Genomic DNA, 17,865 nt, shown 5'->3' on the forward strand with positions numbered 1-17,865 from the left:
TTTATAAGAAGCATGAAAAGAAGAACACAAGATTTGTAAGTGGTTTAAGCATTTGATTGATATGGCTCAGTTCATGTGTTTTTTGAATCCATAGGCATACTTGAAGTGAGAGAAGAATCTGGAAATGTGTATCATACATTAGTGGGCATACAATGCTTATCACTTAGTGTCTGATGATGGATCTAGACCAGAAAAAGTACATAACGGACAGACTTTCACATTGAACTAAGATGTTGAAATTTGAATTGGCTGGAAGGCATCACTTGCCATAGTAATCTAAGCCAAAAAGAAAAAATAAAATAAATAAGCACTTACATACACTGCCACTACCCCATTAAAAATAAGTACACTTCCCCATTTAAAAACAGGCCTCTCCTTTATCAAGTTCCTGTGAGTAATAAAGAATTCAAAATAATTATTAACTACTCTGTACAGAGAGGATCACCAAAAGACCATACATAGATATTGATCTGCTTTGACCAGATGGTATATTATCTCAATTTCAATCTAAGATCAAGTCAACTCTCTCTGGGTCTTTTTCTCAAACAACAGAAACAAAAGTATTTTACTAGAATGTGTGATTGGCTCTGGCTGCTAAGCTAAGTGTGACAAGGGAGATAAACTGAACCACAGTGTCATGTCCTCAGGGTACCCTTTGTGAAAATAGTCCTGATACTTGGGGTATATGCTTGATAAAATGGCCCGTGAAAGTCAAGGGACTGATGAAATAGTGTTTCTGAAAAATCAACCAATACGCTATTCACTTGTGAAATTATGGTGCCAATCAAATTTGTTTGCAACTTTGCACCCTAGACAAAGGTTGGAAGATGTCAACTCTATCTCTGAGGGGGCAGCAAGGCAGATGATAATAGAGAAATACAGTCAGTCAGTCAGTCACTCTGACAGTTCGACCTGAGGGGGAAGGCGAGTCAGGGGAGGAGATGGTTTATATTATGCTCTGGATTTATCAAGATGCCAGATAGCAATCCATAATTATCATTACCTTCTGTGTCTCTGCATACATAGATGGTTTGATTGAGCTAGGGATTCTATAGAATTAAGGGAATAGGAGAACTTCAAGAGATCAATAATTACAGGTCAAAATAATACCAGTCAACTTTCAATTATCTGCGTGCCTACTGTTTTCATGGTGGACACACAATGACTTCCCTTCATATATTCTGTGTTCCAGTCAAACCAGTCTACTTAATATTTTTTGAACATGCAAACTTTAATCTCCCTCCTCCATTTCTTTGTATAAATTATTGCCCAAGCCTGGTATGAAATCCCTTTTCTCTTCTGACTTTCTGAAATCCTAGTTTTCTTCAAAGTCCCCTTTTCATGGAAGGGTACTCTAGCTATTAGTGTTCTCTGCCTCCTTGAATCATAATGATAGATATATGCATTCTACAGCTATAAGCTAATATTAAGATCCAAGAAGGCAAAGAACACTAATTACTATAGCTTATATCTATATAATGCTGGAAGGTTTCCAAAATGCTTTACAAATGTTATCTCATTTGAACCTCCCAACAACCACTTGAGGTAGATATTATCTTCATTTTACAGTTGAAGAAACTGAGGCAGAGGTTGAATGACTTGCCCATGGTCACAGGGCTAATAAGAATATGAAGCAGAAGTCTATTCTGACTCCTGGGACAGTACTCTAGCCATTGACTTATCTAATGCCACATTGTTGTTGCTGTTGTTATTGTTCAGTTGTTTCAGTTGCATCTGACACTTCATGATGTCATATAGGGTTTTCTTGGCAAAGATAATGGAGTGGTTTGCCATTTCCTTTTCCAGTTTATTTTACAAATGAGAAAGAACATCATTGCCACCAACACCACCATCATCATCATCATCAACCACAACAACATAATTTTTATTCATTTCCTCCCTTCGAGAATTATTTTTTTTTTGCTTTTGCTTTGCCAGTAATTAGCACAGTACTCAGCATATTGTAGATGCTTTACAAATGCTTGGATTGGATTGGATTTTATAGGAATGAATTTCTTATCAGAGATTGGCTTTCTCTCTGACATAGTTATATTCCCCAGACATTTTCCTCTGCCCAACTAATGTGTGTTCAGGGACTACTCACTGATATTTAGGCCAATTCTCATGTTCTAGAAATTTAGGGAGTAAAAATGCATCCTCCAATGTTGGATGGGGAAAACACTCTTCTAAAGACTGACTATTCTATCCTGTTTATATCTGTAGAAGGCCTCTCTTTGCCACTTTATATCAATCACTTTCAGTCTGTACATTAGCCTGTGACAGACATAATTATAAGTCCAATGTGCTGCCTAACCTATATAAGGTCTTTCAAAAATCAAATAAAATTATATTTTTGGATTATCTGCTCCCAGGTAAATGAGTATTGACCTTATTAAAAACACTTTTATTGTGTAGATTCTGTGTGAATTATGTCATGTGATTAAATATTATGGATTATGATGTTTATTTAGAAACCCAAGATTGCTTTTACTGTTCTAGGGTTAAAAGGAAAGTGGGAATGAGAATGAGATAGATGGCAACCTCAGGTCAAAAAAACAGAATTTTCTCTTTTCTCCAAGAAAAAGATAGTCTTTTCTGGTTCTCCCAGTTGGGAATGTCTTCCCTTTTAAGATTAATTTTCATCTAGTTTAAATATAGCTATTTACATATTTATATAGTGCCTCTCTCATTAGAGGGAAGTTAGATAAATTACAGATATTCTACAGGTATTTTTATCTCCATTTTATAGATGAGGAAACTGAGGCTCAGAGAGGTTAAGGGACTTGTCCATGGACATACAACTTAAATGAATCAAGAACCTCCTGATTCCAGTACTCTATCTACCAAACTATGCTGCTTCTTAAAAATGCCTCATCACCCCACCCCACACCCATACAACTTTTTAATAGAAAAAAAATCTGTCCCTTTGTTCAGTCATATCCAACTCTTTGTGATCCCATTTGGGGTTTTCTTGGCAAAGATACTAGAATTTTGCCATTTTCTTCCCCAGTTTATTTTACAATTGAAGAATTAAGACAAATAAGATTAAATGACTTGCCCAGGGTCACACAGCTATAGTATTTGATTTGAATTTGGGAATATGAGTCTTTTTTACTCTAGTGCTGGTCTCTATCCATTATACCATCTAGCTGCCATACTTTTGAGTTTTAATCTACTAGCATATATCATATCCAGGTTATTCTCTATCCTTTTTTTTTTTGAAAAAAAAAAACATTGTATTGCTTTTAAGGTTTACATTACTTCAGGGACATATGGTGGGGGAGGTATAAGTGGCAGAGAGGTGCCTCACCTATGACTGTGGAAGAGTTGAGGGAATACACGGTGAATACCCTAAGAACCTGCCAGGTGTATGCCCTCAACCCTTCCCAATCAAAAGTGAGGCACCTCTCTGCCTCCTCTGCCTGCCCTCACAGCACATCCCTTCATTACTTATAGTTTTCCTTCCCTCTTCCAGAAAGCTAATCCAAAGATTTCTTTAAGGAGGGAGGTAGGAAGAAGAAAAAATAACCAGCAAAACTAATCAAAATGTTAAAAAAATCTGCATATGTATTGCTTTGCACCTGTGGACCCCGACCTCTGCAAAGGAGTGAAGGAATTAGAGAAAGGGTTCTCATGCATTTTTTGAGGCTATACTTGTTCTATATAGATACTACAGCATTCATTTTCAATTGTTTTAAGTTGGTTGTTCTTTACATTTACATTGCGGTAGTGATTGTATATATTATTTCCTTAAGTTATGTTTACTTTATTTCACATCAATTAATATAGCTCTTTACATGCTACTCTTTATTCATCATTTCCTATACACAAAACATTCTATTTATGTAACCATAATTTGTTCAGTAATTCTCTGACTGATGACATCTAATTGGTTTCTAGTTCTTTGCAACAATAAAAAGTGATACTATAAATATTTTAATAATAGGAGACTTTTTTTTATACTGATCATCTTGAGATTTATTCCTAGCAGCAGACTCTCTGGGTTAAAAGATGCAAAGATTGTAGTCACTTTATCTGCATGATTTCAAATTGCTTTTCAATTGTTTTGTATTAATTCATAGTTCCACTAACAATGCATTAGTGTAACTTTCTTTCCAAACCCCATAGGACATCTAGATGGCACAGTAAATAGAGCACCGGCCTTTGATTCAGGAGGATAGGAAGTCAAATCTGACTTCAGACACTAACTAGCTGCATTCCCTTGGGCAAGTCATTTAACCTTGACTGTTCTGCATCAGGGCCATCTCCAGTCCTTCTGATTCATATCTGACCACTGGACAAGAAAGTGAGGCTGGTGACTTAGCACAACCTCCCCCTCACTCAAATTCAATTCATGTGCTTGTCATGGCATCACCTCCCTGATGTTATGGTCTTCTTTGAGAATGAAGGGCAGACATTATTATTATCATTATTATTATTATTATTATTATTATTATTATTTCCTCAAAAAGACTATTGGTCATTGTCAGCATCTCCTTTCCTTTTTAAAGTTCAGTACCCAGCTCAAAATATACACTTTGATATGCCTTCTCTGTACTCTCAGTTTATCAATCTCCTACCTTTTTTTTTGACTCCAGTTCAGGTGCCTAGAAGAATATTTTTATTTTGATCTCACAATCAACCATAATTATACTAACATTATCCTGAATTCTGAAATTCTCCTCTTGTAATTTCCTACCCTTTCATTCTGTTTTGCTTCAATCCTCCTAAATTTGGCTTTCATCTTACCCTGAGTCTACTTATCACTCCACCTTTGTTTTTCCCTCACTCTATAATGCTTTGTTTCACTGAGGGTAAACATCATTTTATCTTTTGTTTGTACAAGTATAGTGTCTTACTTAGTAATGTTTATTGGATTAAATTTGGTGAGGGTTTGACTTTACTTCTATCACCTCTTTGTTGTATCTACCCTTTCATCTTCATGCACATTTAAACCAATTTCTTTTCTGAGTAATTTTCCCTTTGCAGTAATCTGCTGCAATTTTATGTATCTATAAGGAACAACAGGGAGAGACTCAAATCTTTTCTTTGGGGGAGAGTGAAGAAGCTATACTTTCAGACTTTTAGAGCTCAAGAAGAATGCCCCATATGCAAAAAATACCCTTAGGCAAATGTTTACACTCTCAAGTCCCTTTCGGATTCCAATTGTCTTCTCACTAATCTCCTTAAGCTTGGTGACTTTACTGGTCCCTTCAATAAAACCTGTTCTCAGGAAAGAATTTTATAAATTCATTCAGGGCAGCTAGGTGGTGCAGTGGATTGAGCACTGGCCCTGGATTCAGTTTGAACCTGGCCTCTGACACTTGCCACTGACTAGCTGTGTGAGCTCATTGACCCTAAGGCATAAGAGGCTATACATTCAGGTGTAAAGCCTTGGTATAATTATTCCCAAGAGGAATTTATATTTTCATAGATATTAAAGTTGTCAAAGAATGAAACTTTGAGGATAGAAATTTACCAGCAGTCCCTGAGTAGACTTGTCTTTGGAGGAGAATCTTTTCTTAAAATACTAGTTATAGATTTACCCAGAACCAGTTAGAGGGGGTCCTGAAGCTAAGGTGCTGTAGCTTACAAATGGGCTATGACTAAGAGACCAAGATCTGCCTGCCTTTCTACTTGAACGCATCTCTGGACTCCTCCATGAGAGGGCAGTAGTACCCTGGACAGTTCATTTTAGCATTCTCTCATCTTCCACAAGTTTGTCCATGGGCATCCCCCACTTGTAGAAATTCATTTTTAGTGTTTCTCAATCAGTTATTCCATATACACAGCTGTGTGCAATTGGGGCTGCAGACAAGCTGCGCTATGCATTAGTTTCTGATGCTGTTAAAGCCTGGTACAAGACCTTTGAGTCCTGCCAGTCCTTTGGAACCGTGAATACCTTCATGAACTTGTAGAGTCGGAGGTCTCCAGGGTTCAGTTCAACATGTGCAAGTAAGAGGACTGATTTCTCTGCTGCTTCATGCAGGGATCTAGAAGGAATGGAGATTTTTAAGTAGAGACAGTTGCACTATATTAGGTGAACTTCCATGGATGGTCTTTTTTTACTTTCTTCTCTTCTCTTTTCTTCTTCTTCTTCTCTCTCTCTTTTCCTTAGAAATTGAATCTCAAATGATAAAAAACAGAACTGTTATTACTTCCTTCTCTGATATATATGAAGAGATTTGTATTTGAGTCTAATAGTTGAACCAAATAAAACATAGATCCTGAATTTTGGATGGAGACCATTCTGGTACCTTATTCCGCTCCTTGCTGCCCATTGCTGCTACACATAACTGCCCATTGCTGCTACACATAGCTGCAGTGAGATTTCCCCTATAGCCTTATTTTGGCTTCCCCTTCTCCCCAACACCCCTCTCCAGGGATTTATTTAGTGACTTGTGGCTATATATATAGTGCATGTTTACATGATTACTATGCCATCTTATCTCATTGTCAGATCCTCAATTTACCATCAATTTATCCCTTCCTGAAGGCTGGGAGTTTGGGGATCATTGGCAGCTCTATGGGGACAGAGGAAACACATATGAATTCTCTGGTGGCAGCCTCTTCTGACACAACTGTGCCTAATTTTGAATGATAGAACTCAAGGCTTGAGGAAGATAAAGACTAATACCCACCAGAGGTAGAGTCCTGAGACCTTCTTTTATCCCAGTTTCTCTCAGGCCCACTCCTTCCTTTGGTAGTACCTATTCTCTCCAAGGTCTTTTACTTCTCCCCTTGCCTTCTCCTGGCACCACTCTAAGCTTGTTCCCGGTGCATAATTTCTACTTATGGTTATACCTCTGAACCTCCATGAAGCTGAAACGGGGCAAGACAGGGGAGAGAGAGGGAAATGACTAGTGATTATGAAGAACTGTATTAGGGGGTTGGTAGTTGTAGTCATTTAGAGTTTACATATTAGCCACTGGCCTATTGAGACATAGACTTTGAGTTGAAAAGGTCCTTCAAGTCCCTTAGGTCCAGTTCTTTCATTTTACAGTTGAGAAAACTGAGCCTGAGAGAGGTTGAGTGATTTACTCAAGGTCATATGGCTAGTAAATATCTAGAATAGAATCTGAATCGAACTCAGGGTCCTTCATGTCTTCAAGTGTGGTGGTCTAATTATTGTGCAACCTAGCTCCCATCATTTGCAACATAAACTAAGAATTACATGCAGGGAACTAGAAGAATTATATTATATTTCTGGGTAATTATATTTCTGGATAAAAATTTTCTTTGTTTATAATCAAATGAACAATTATGATAAGCACTGCATGTTTTTATTTCATTAAGACTGTCAGTCTTAGTAAAATAAGGACAACCTTATACATTGCTAGGTTGTTACAATATTCTCTGTTTTCATTCCTCAGGTTGCCTGTTCTATGTGCATATTTTGGTGCTAGGATTACTAAACCCTGAATTGCAGAAAAACTCCACAAAATCAAGTGCTCTTCATTCATTCCTTCACACATGAACAAAAGTCTATTCATGTCTATTTTGTGCAACCTCTCCCAAGGATTTTTTTTTACAGGTAACAAAGATATATTCTCATATTTTTTGATTTAAGAGGTGGTCCCAGAATCAAAATTTAAATTGTTTTTCTTCTTCAAATGATGAGAATCCCTTAGTCCTGCTGTGATATCTCAAGAAGATGATTTGTTCTCAAAGCTTATTGCAATGGGATGCAAATTCTATCAGGTCACTCTCAAATGTCAAAGACCCCATTACAATGGCTCAAGTCCCACAATCTTTAGCATAGGCACACCCTTAGAGTATAAGATTGCCTCCAATAGAGTATTATTATCAGAGACAAGTTCTGCAGTCTTGGAAATCATAATTCCTCCTTCTAATTATAGTACTAATTCCCAGATAAAAGACATTATAGGCATGTGATAGCTCAAGGTCAAAGATATTACAAAAATATCACTGCATCCTTTGCAAAAAGGAAAAATGGAAGAACATACAAAGACAGAAACAAAGAATATGCTCAAAACCATAAGTACTAGTTTTTGATGGGTCCATGGTAGCTTAAGCAAGGCCACAGACCTCCAGGATATTTTCTCCTTGAATTCTGATCCATAATTCTCTGAGATCCAAACCCTATTAAGATTGGTTTCCTAAGAATTCGACTACTAGGTCTATTTCTAGAGATGAATAAGGAAAAAGGAAAAGAACATATGTTCTAAAACATTTTTAGTAGCTCTTGTTATGGTGGCAAATAACTAAAATTGTAGGGATTCCCTATCAATTGAGGAATGGCTGAACAAATTGTGGAATATGATTGTGAAGGAATACTACTGTGCTATAAGAAATAATGAGTTCAATGATCATAGAAAAACATGAAAAGACTTGCATGAAATAATGAAAAATGAAATGAACTGAAACAAGAGAACATTGTACTAAGTAACAGCAATATTGTTTTAAGAATGACTTTGGGGGCAGCTAGTTGCGTAATGGATAGAGTACTGGCCCTTGGAGTTAGGAGGACCTGAGATCAAATCCAGTTTCAGGTAATAATTATCTAGCTGTGTGACCTTGGGCAAGTCACTTAACCCATTACCTTGTAAAAACCAAAAAAAAAGTTGAAGCAAATAAATTATTTTGACTATTCTAAATATCCAAATTAACTATGAAGGACATATAAAGAAAGGCTCTACCTGCTTCCAGGGTAAGATCTGATAAACAACTATATATAGAATTTTACATATCATATATACATATATATATACATACTTATATATATATATTTGATATACCTATTTGTGTTTAATGTAGCCATTGCTAGGGCAGAGAACAGGGAAGGAATTTTTTAAAAAAAGAAAAAATTGCATTATAACTTTGTTGTATATTCAAAAGGAATGATAAATTATACACATGATAGATTTGCAGTTTAATATGCAATCATTTTTCATTATATTATGTTATGAAAATGGTAGTTTTATTCTATGAATGTTAAAAATAAAAGAATACACCAGCCCTGTTTCCTACTCCTATCTGTTTTACTCAAGTATTCTGACTACAATGTCCCCTTTGAAACTGTGGAGGAGGCAGGAGGCTTTATAGTAGTTGTTCTCTGTTCTCTGTTCTCTTTTAGCATAACATTCCAAGTATTTATGTAGTACTATAATACACTTCCATTTCCATATCCTTTTGCATTTTTTTTTTGTCTCTGATAAACTAATACTTTCTTGGGACAACTTCAGGTTATTCCCCCAGAAAACTATCTGTGGTTGAGAATGAGCCCAGCTAAAAGTTTGGATATCGGATATTAAATATTTGTCTACAAACACTCCTGAACACCATATACTAAAGTTTTAAAAGATTGTGGTCTGCTTTGATGGAAGGAATAGCCATGTTGATAGAATAATAAGGTTTTTGAAATATTAAATATTGGAAACCAGAGTGCTATTGCAAATACTTGGACTGGCTAAGAGTTTGAAAGTTAAATTTGAGGCAGGATATATTTGCTTCCAATTCATTTAATGCACTTACTATTAAGCCTCTAATTTTGAGGATTTTAATATGGAAGATAATAATATCTACTAAATTCAATGAAAAAACTCAGCTCCTTTAAACTCCTTTGTCTCATTCACCATTAATAGAATTCTGCAATCTATTGTTTAAAGGATTTTTCTCTCAAAGAGAATGGCTAAATTCCATTTCAGTTTTCAGTCTATTGCTACTTGTTTTAGACTTCACCCAAGAGAAAAGCTGATGCTGAAATTTCCAAGGTTGAGAAACATTCTTTTAATTGTAGGGGCTGTTGGTTCCATATTGGTGAGATAGAGGTCATTCTTCTACCATACCACAGATCCATTTACTTTTGTACATGCATGTGTGTATGTGTGTGTGTGTGTATATGTGTGTCTACACTGAATGAATCCTTTGTCCTTGGAGGCAGATGCCAAACATTTGTAGGCCATTATTTCTCAAAAAAGGATCTCATAGTCATAACTCATTAATTTTAATTCTATTTTTTCATTGACCAAAACATGAGAAAACATTTTTAAAAGGCATTCCATGTATAAACAGAACTCTGCTGATTACTCAGTCAGTGATTCTTGCTTCATGGATTGTCAGTTGGAGATTATAGATGGTGTATCCCAATGTCATACTCAGAGAGAAGTCCTCTTCACTGAGCAAAGATATATTCATGGGTGAATAATTCTGGATCTATGGGTCCATTCCAGATACCACAGAAAAGGTAATGGTACCTCTAATCCAATGTGAAGGCAAACTACTAACAAATATATTGAAAATGATGATTAAACCCAAGAGAATATAAGCTAATGGGGATGCAGCACTGACGGGAAGAGATGGTGGGGTCTATGTTTTTTTTTGTTTTGTTTTTTTAGGGTTTTGCAAGGCAAACCAGGTTGAATGGCTTGCCCAAGGTCATAACAGCTAGGTAATTATTAAGTGTCTGAGACCAGATTTGAATCCAGGTACTCCTGACTCCAGGGCTGGTGCTTTATCCACTATGCCACCTAGCATCCCCTGTGGGGTTTATGTTAACCAGGAGAGGTTTGGTGTTTGTTTGGTTTTTTTTGGATTGGGGGTTGGGGGTTGGGGAAGAAGAGGAAAAAAATCAGAAAATACAGGAGGTAAGGAGGAGGAAGAAGAAAAGGAAACAGAATAGAGTGATAGGGCACTAGGCTTGGAGTTAAGAAGAACTAGGCCTCAAAACTGCCTTAGATAATCATTGTGTGATTCTAAATAAGTCCCTTCACCTCAGTGCCTCTGTTTCCTCATCTGTAAAAGAATAAGGAAAAATTCCAACACTAAATTCAAGATTCTATGATCTGAGGAAGAGATAAAAAAGAAACAATCCCTTCTCAGGTTATCTTTGTCTTGTCTTTGAATTTTACTATATTGCTATAGAGAAAGTCAACATTCAAAAAACATTTATCAAACATCTGCTACATGCATTGTATCATGTTATGTTTTATAGTAGGATCCAAAGATGAGTAAGACATGCATGGTTCTTGTTCTCAGTGAGCTTAACAATCTACTAGCATGTGCATGTGTAGAAAATAATTATTTGAATTTCAACATGATAAATATATAAGAAAAACATAAATGAAACCCTCTGATCTTCCAGTTTATTTAATTTTCCATTCCTAATTCATGCTCTAATTTTTTAATTCAATTCTTGAATTCAATTTGAATTCAGTGTTTGAATTTCCTATGTTTAAAATTCATTGTGTCTTCACAGTGGAGAGTCAATTTGTTGTATCAGAGTTTGGAACATCTGGGTTCAAGTCCTGCATCTGAGTCATTTAACCCTTTAGTGTACCCAGGGCAACTCAATAAGACTTAATAAGTTATAGAGTAGCCACTGATCTACATTGATAGAGAGAACTTTGATGAGAGTCTCCAACATTAACAAAAATTATATGTTCAAAATTATGTCCAAAAAACCCTAAAATTTTCATCAAAATGATTATTCATTATCTTATTAGATCCTTACCAAAACCCTGGGACTCGGTTGCTATAGGTATTGTTACTATTGCTTTTTATGGATGAGGAAACTGAGACTCAGAGAAGTTAGGAGACTTGTTCATGGTCACACAAATTGAATTTAGGGCTTCCTGATTTCATTTTATATACTCTATCAAACCATGTTGCCTCTTCAAAATGCTGCCTCCTTCATACCCATGCACATACATGTTACTATATACATGGACATACACATATCCAGCAAATTTTTTTCCTGAAAATTTTTTTTTCTGTTCCTTTGCTTAGCTATTTTAGTTGTGTGCGGCTCCTTGTGATGTCACTTGAAGCTTTCTTGACAAAGATACTGAAGTGGTTTGCCCCTTTCTTCTCTAACTCAGTTTTTAAAGACAAGGAAACTGAAGCAAACAGGGTTAAGTGATTTGTCCAGAGTCCTACAGCTAGTAAGTATCTGAGGATAGATTTGACTTAGAAAATGGGTCTTCCTGACTTCAAGACCTACACTAACCACTACTGCCTTTTTTAAGCATAGTCTTAATACTTTATATTTCAAAAGTAAAGGGAATGCACTTATCTTTAACCTTTGAAGCCTCATAGTATCTCACACATAACAAATGTATATATTTTTATCACTAAAAGGAATAATGGTTGATTTCAACAGCAGAGGAAAAACAATTAGAAAATTCAGAGATTAATCTTTTTTGTATAATATTCAATTCCAACTCCCAACACGCTTATAACTTTTAAAAAGAATAGGGATTGTGGCCAGTTCTTTGTTGAAAGAAATCTTCCCTGAATCATGCCATTGCATATGAACCATTCTCCTTTCCTGGCATCCTGTGAAACTTATGTGCCTACGCTACTTCTCTGGTATTTGGCTCTGACTTGTTTCTTCTTGGTTCTTGATCCTTTCTTGGTCCCATTCCTCAATGCCCCCCTTGTCCCCTCTCCTTGGCTCTTGGATTCTTCACATTCCCATTCTGACTTAGCATCCTTCACACCTGTGTTTTTCTCAGGGGTGGCTCATTGCTGCTGCCTTCACTTTCCAACCTTCTGGCTTTCTTGCCTGGGTTGACAACATCTGTCTACACCTTTTGGAACACAAACAAGACCCACTCTCCCCCCAGTCCTGCATTTCTCTTTACTTCCTGCCCTCCAAGGGGGTAAAACTGGGCATAGTGCTTCTATTGTGAAGTATAATAATTTCTTTGTTTAGGTGACTTTAAATATCATCATTATATTATTGGATTATTGACAATAGAAATGTAAACTGAATGGCTATTGGATTTTTTTTGCTCCTAGTTGTGACATTCCAACATCTAATGAAACACTTACAATGATAATGATCAAAGGATTTAATATTAATAATGATAGTTAACATTTATATGATGCTTTAAGGTTTGCAAAAAATTTTCCTTTTACTCTCTCATTTGATCATCACAACAACCCAATGAGGTAGATGTTATTATTTTCTTCATTTACACTCAAGGAAAATAGTTTGAAAGAGTCTGAGCAGGCCAGGTAGGTTGCACAATGGTTAGAACGTCAATCTTAGAATCAGGAAAACCTGAGTTCAAATTCATGTCGACTGTGGACAAGTCATTTAGCTCCAATTGCATACAAAGGAAAAAAAGGCAAGAGGTTAAGTATCTTGTTTAGGGTCACAAAGCTAGTAAATGTTTGAAGCAAAATTTAAATTTGGGTCTTTTTGACTCCTAGTTGGGCATTTGATCCTCTAAGCCAGTTAGTGTCAAACTCAAATTGAAACAGATCCCTGTGGGTCACATATTGTTTTAGAAAACCACAAATAAGTATTATTTGTATTGTATAATTTATTTTGCTAAATATTGAATTTACATTTTACTCTGGTTCTAGCCAGTGTTGTAGGCAATATGTTTGACATCTCTATTCTAAATCACTTAGTTTCTTTTTAGATCTGGAAAGGTTCAAATCAACTACCTCAACGCTTTTATTTTATAGAAGAAAAAATTAAGGTCTAGAGAGAAGTGATTTGCTCATATTGATTTAAGATCCCCAAATTAACTAAATTTAAATCCTATCTTCTATAGGGAGCCTTTCCCAATATCTCTTAATTCTAATGCTGTTCCTCCATTAATTCTTTCCTATTTACAATGTATATAGTTTGCTTATATGTGTGTGCTTGTTTTGCAAACTTGTATTTCCATTTATTAAAATGTAAAGTAGATGATCTTCATACCAAATGTGTAACTTCTTTAGGAGAAACATATTTTTAGGGATAAGGATGAGGATAAAAATAGGACTTGAGATTTCACTCCTAGCAAGGGAAACTTATTCTACCAATAAATGTTGAATCTTCTCCACAATTCATAATCTCAGAGAGTTTTGTAGAGCATGAAAAATTTAAATGACTTGCCTAGGGTCAGTCAGTATATTTAAAGTAGGACAAATCGAGAATGAAAACTTGTTCAACAACTTTGAGTTTTCACTGGTTTTCAGTTTTTTAGAAGCTTTAGAATGTACTAATAGTTTTCTATGCAATTTACAATTTTTTAAAAAGGAATAAACTAAATTTACTTTAAAGAGCATCATATTGATACATTTTGATTTTTCCATCAACTTCATTTCCAAAACCACCTCTCCCTCTTCTCCCTAAGAAGCCAGTCTTTATGGTAAAGAGTATAAGGATTGGAACTGAACTTATAATTTTCCTCACATAGGGAATTCTCAGATAAGTAAATTCCACTACCAATAAAGGTGGGCTTCTTCTGTGTGTATGGTTCAGGCTTAAAGACTTCCCAGAGAGCTAAGATCTTTCCTGAGGTCACTCAGCTAGTGCATGTAATATATGTTAGAAGATAGATTTTAGCCCAGATTTTTACTTCAAGGCCAGCTCTTTATCAGGAGTGTGCTAGAGCCAGCTCTTACCCACTCCTAAATTGCTGATGGTTAAATAATTTTAGTATGAGCAATTACACCTTGTAAATCAACAAACAATATATATCTGGGCTGATTGTTAAATTTTAGAATGAATAATTACACCCATGAATTTGATTTATTGTTTTGTTGATTTCCTCACTTTAATGAGTGATGGAGAAAATATTAAAAACACAGATTAAAATTAAGAATATATCAGAAGTACAATTTTCCCACTGGTGAACCAACTGTTAAACTTGTTTATCAGGATCCTGCTGCTCTTTATCTATTATACATTTCTAAGGAATATAAAAGGGGGGCAAAAAAGCTGTTGAATAAAATTGACATATCTACAGAGTTTTCTGGGATATTTGTGCTTATTTCTGATTGCCAAAGACTCATTCCAAGTCTGAGTTCGGTAAAGAAACTGTACAAACTGGAGGCCATTCCTAACCTCCTTTCCTTTGGAAAGAATCAAAAGGAAGTTGATCTTGTGACGTGATCTACTAGAGATAGAATAAGCTAGGAGGTCACAGAAGCATTTTGTTCATATCTGTTTTTAAGTTATCTGATTCAGAGGAAGAGAGTATAAACCACATAAGGTACAGACACCAATGAAGGGACTACGGTGACCCAACAGCAGAACTTAAAGGCACTGCAATATTGTCCAGTACTTCTGAGGCTACTCTTTCTAATTTATAGTCATTAAACCTCAGAGTATCCTGAAGAAATATTAGCTTGGGATGTTGTAGGATCTACAAAATTTAAAAGGCACTCAGAGGAATGCAGGGCCATTAGACAGGGGCTGGGGAGCCCACTCAGTGTTCTCTCTTTGTGTATAAATACATGGCTAATATCATTCTGATGTGTTTACAGACCATAACGAACTTTCCACAGGTTGGTGACTTTTGGAATAAATCTGGTTGATCTCAAGAGTCAGGTCTTTTCCTCCTTATGCTGGGACTCAAATAAGATGAAACTTCTGAAGAATCTTAGTCAAAAACAAATTATTGCCTCCTGCTTCCCATAGTAACCCTTAATGTATAGAGGCTTCCAACAGTATAGGGCAATTTGGAGCAGGCTACAATCATACACTTACTCTATCTAGACTTCATTAAATACTATTTTTGTCATCTTTAATTAAGAGAAGGCAGGGCTAGCTAAAGCCAAATCTAAGCAGGAGAAATTCCTGAATACATAGGGGTGGAAGATGATATCGAATTACTCCTGGTCTTTGATAAAATCCTCCCATTCTAATTTAGGTCCCAATTAGGGTTTGAAATCTAAACCTTCCCAAACTGCCTAGGTGTTGTATGCTTCAGTATACTGTCTCTTCTAAGGTATCCTAGCTTTTTAAAATTATGTTTAGATTTGCTTGAAGGTCTGTCTTTCAATGCATAGCTGCTGTTCGTTCCCCTGGCCAACAAGATTCTGGTTAATGGAATTTCCCACAGCTCTGAGAACACAGAAGATGAATGGCTCATGATTACTTTTTTACAACTTACCCTGAAATCTTTTTGGCACTTGGAACTTAAATAAAGGTTTTAGGATTATGGGATCTGAGGATTATAGGGTCTTAGGGTTAGGTATATATATATACAGTCTATAGAACCTTATTTATGAATTCTGGAACTTGGAGATAATTAATTTGGAGGAAGGTAACTGGGTACACATTTGCCCCACTGGCTCTTTTACCCATTCAGTGCTGAGGGGCAGGAAGACTTCAATGGCCAGGAGGGCAACAGGACTCTCTCCATGAATGGTGGTAGGTTGGGAACAGCTATGGAACGGGATGAGAGGATCATACTTCCTCCTGTGTGGCTTTTTGTTGTACCCTGAAGCCACTAGTTTGATGAGACAACCAGTGGGAATAACTCTCCTCTCCCAAAGCCTACACATTTTGGGGCAAAACCCCAAAGCATTAATTATGGCTCTGAAAAATCTTCATTCTTCTCCTTCAATGTCTGGGAGCAAATACAGCAGTCTTACAAATCATCTCACTACCCAGGGTGAACTCACTGGGGAAAATGGAAAGATTCTAATCTATTGTTTAATTTCCCATGTGCTTCCAGCAGGGAAGGTAGGCTGGTTAAAATGAATTTGGGAGGAGTTATTTTGTGGGCTAGCAAATTGTTAGTACTAATTTGCAAGGCAGAATTAATTTGATTATGATAAAAACTTGATTAGTTTACAGTAAAAGAATTAGTTCAGAATTTCACAGCTGAAAAAAATAAACTGATACCACTGGGTTCTGCTAATTGGCCACTACTTTTAAACTGCAAAAGCTTCAAGCAGGCAATGAGTCTTTTGTTAGTCTTTTACCAACTATTTAAGAACCTGGATGTCCAGTTTAGTGGTTACAGCCAGTTTTCTAAAATGTACAAAAGAAAGCAAAAAGGGCAGAAAGGGAGCAAAAGAAAAGAAACAATTTTATTACTTCTTTGTTAAATTTAATATATATCCACATATATGTGTATTTATATGCATAAATGAACAACTATACATCAGATCATATAGGTATATAGAAATAATACTTTTATTTGTTCATTGAAATAAAAATGGAAATTTTAAAGTAAAAGAAATGAAAAATGAAGAATGAAAACCTAGCTGGTTGTTCTTGTCATTGAGATAGAGACAGCTGCAGAGGAATGATCTGTTTACCCTGTTTACATCTCCCTTCTCCCCTTTACTCTTATTGACAAGCAATTAGGATCTTAATTATCTCTAAAATAAATGAATTACTCATTCAAACCTGAAAAATTCCTAGTTTACAAATCAGATGTTTTCTAGGAACCTCAGAATAGGCAATTGGTAAAGTTGTTCATCCTCTTTTGAGGAGAACCAGTGACATCATAGGTAACTGTAAACTATGCCAACTAGAGATTGCAATTTCCAAGTGTCCTGGCTGCAATGGATAAATAAATCAACAACCTTGCATTAGATTCCTCCTTTGTTCCTGGCTCTTTGCTAAATATTGGGAAAAAGTCAACAGCAAATGACTCTGGTCCTCAAGGAGCTTACATTCTATCAAGGGACACAACAGTATCACAACATCTTAGATTGAGAGCTAGAAGGAAACTTAGAATTCATTTTATTCTGATCTCATTTTATGAATAAAGAAACTGAACCTTAGAGAGATCAAATGACTTGTCCAAGGACATACAAGTAGTAAATGCCAGAGGCAGAAACTGAATTCATGTCTTCTTGACTCTAGGCCTAGTATATTAGCCACACATTTCTATCTAAGAAAATGAAAAATACATACAAAATAAAGACAAGTTATTTTAGTTATTTATTGGAATACCTTCAAGTTCTGCTGTTGGATCACCATCTTGGTCCCTTCTTTGGAGTCTCTACCTTATGTTCCTTTGCTTAAAAACAAAGATATGAACAAAATGTTCCTGTGACCTCCTAGCTTATTCTATCTCTTATAGTTATTTAGGGTTTATTTATTTATTTAGCAGTTGAAATGGAGGGTAATTAGGGAAAAACTTCACAATGATGGTCAGT

At 35.9% G+C, this 17,865-nt stretch overlaps 1 long non-coding RNA gene across 1 annotated transcript in view; it reads right to left on the minus strand.

Annotated features, from left to right (window-relative positions):
* LOC141495381 (uncharacterized) overlaps positions 1 to 17,865 on the minus strand; it is a 68,642-nt gene that overhangs the window by 11,310 nt on the left and 39,467 nt on the right. Inside the window, exon 2 of the long non-coding RNA XR_012470753.1 lies at positions 5,903 to 5,993. This is a non-coding gene — a long non-coding RNA (uncharacterized LOC141495381). The remainder of the gene's footprint in view (positions 1 to 5,902; positions 5,994 to 17,865) is intronic.

This window comes from Macrotis lagotis, chromosome 8 (assembly GCF_037893015.1).
Source record: "Macrotis lagotis isolate mMagLag1 chromosome 8, bilby.v1.9.chrom.fasta, whole genome shotgun sequence".
NCBI lineage: Eukaryota > Metazoa > Chordata > Mammalia > Peramelemorphia > Peramelidae > Macrotis > Macrotis lagotis.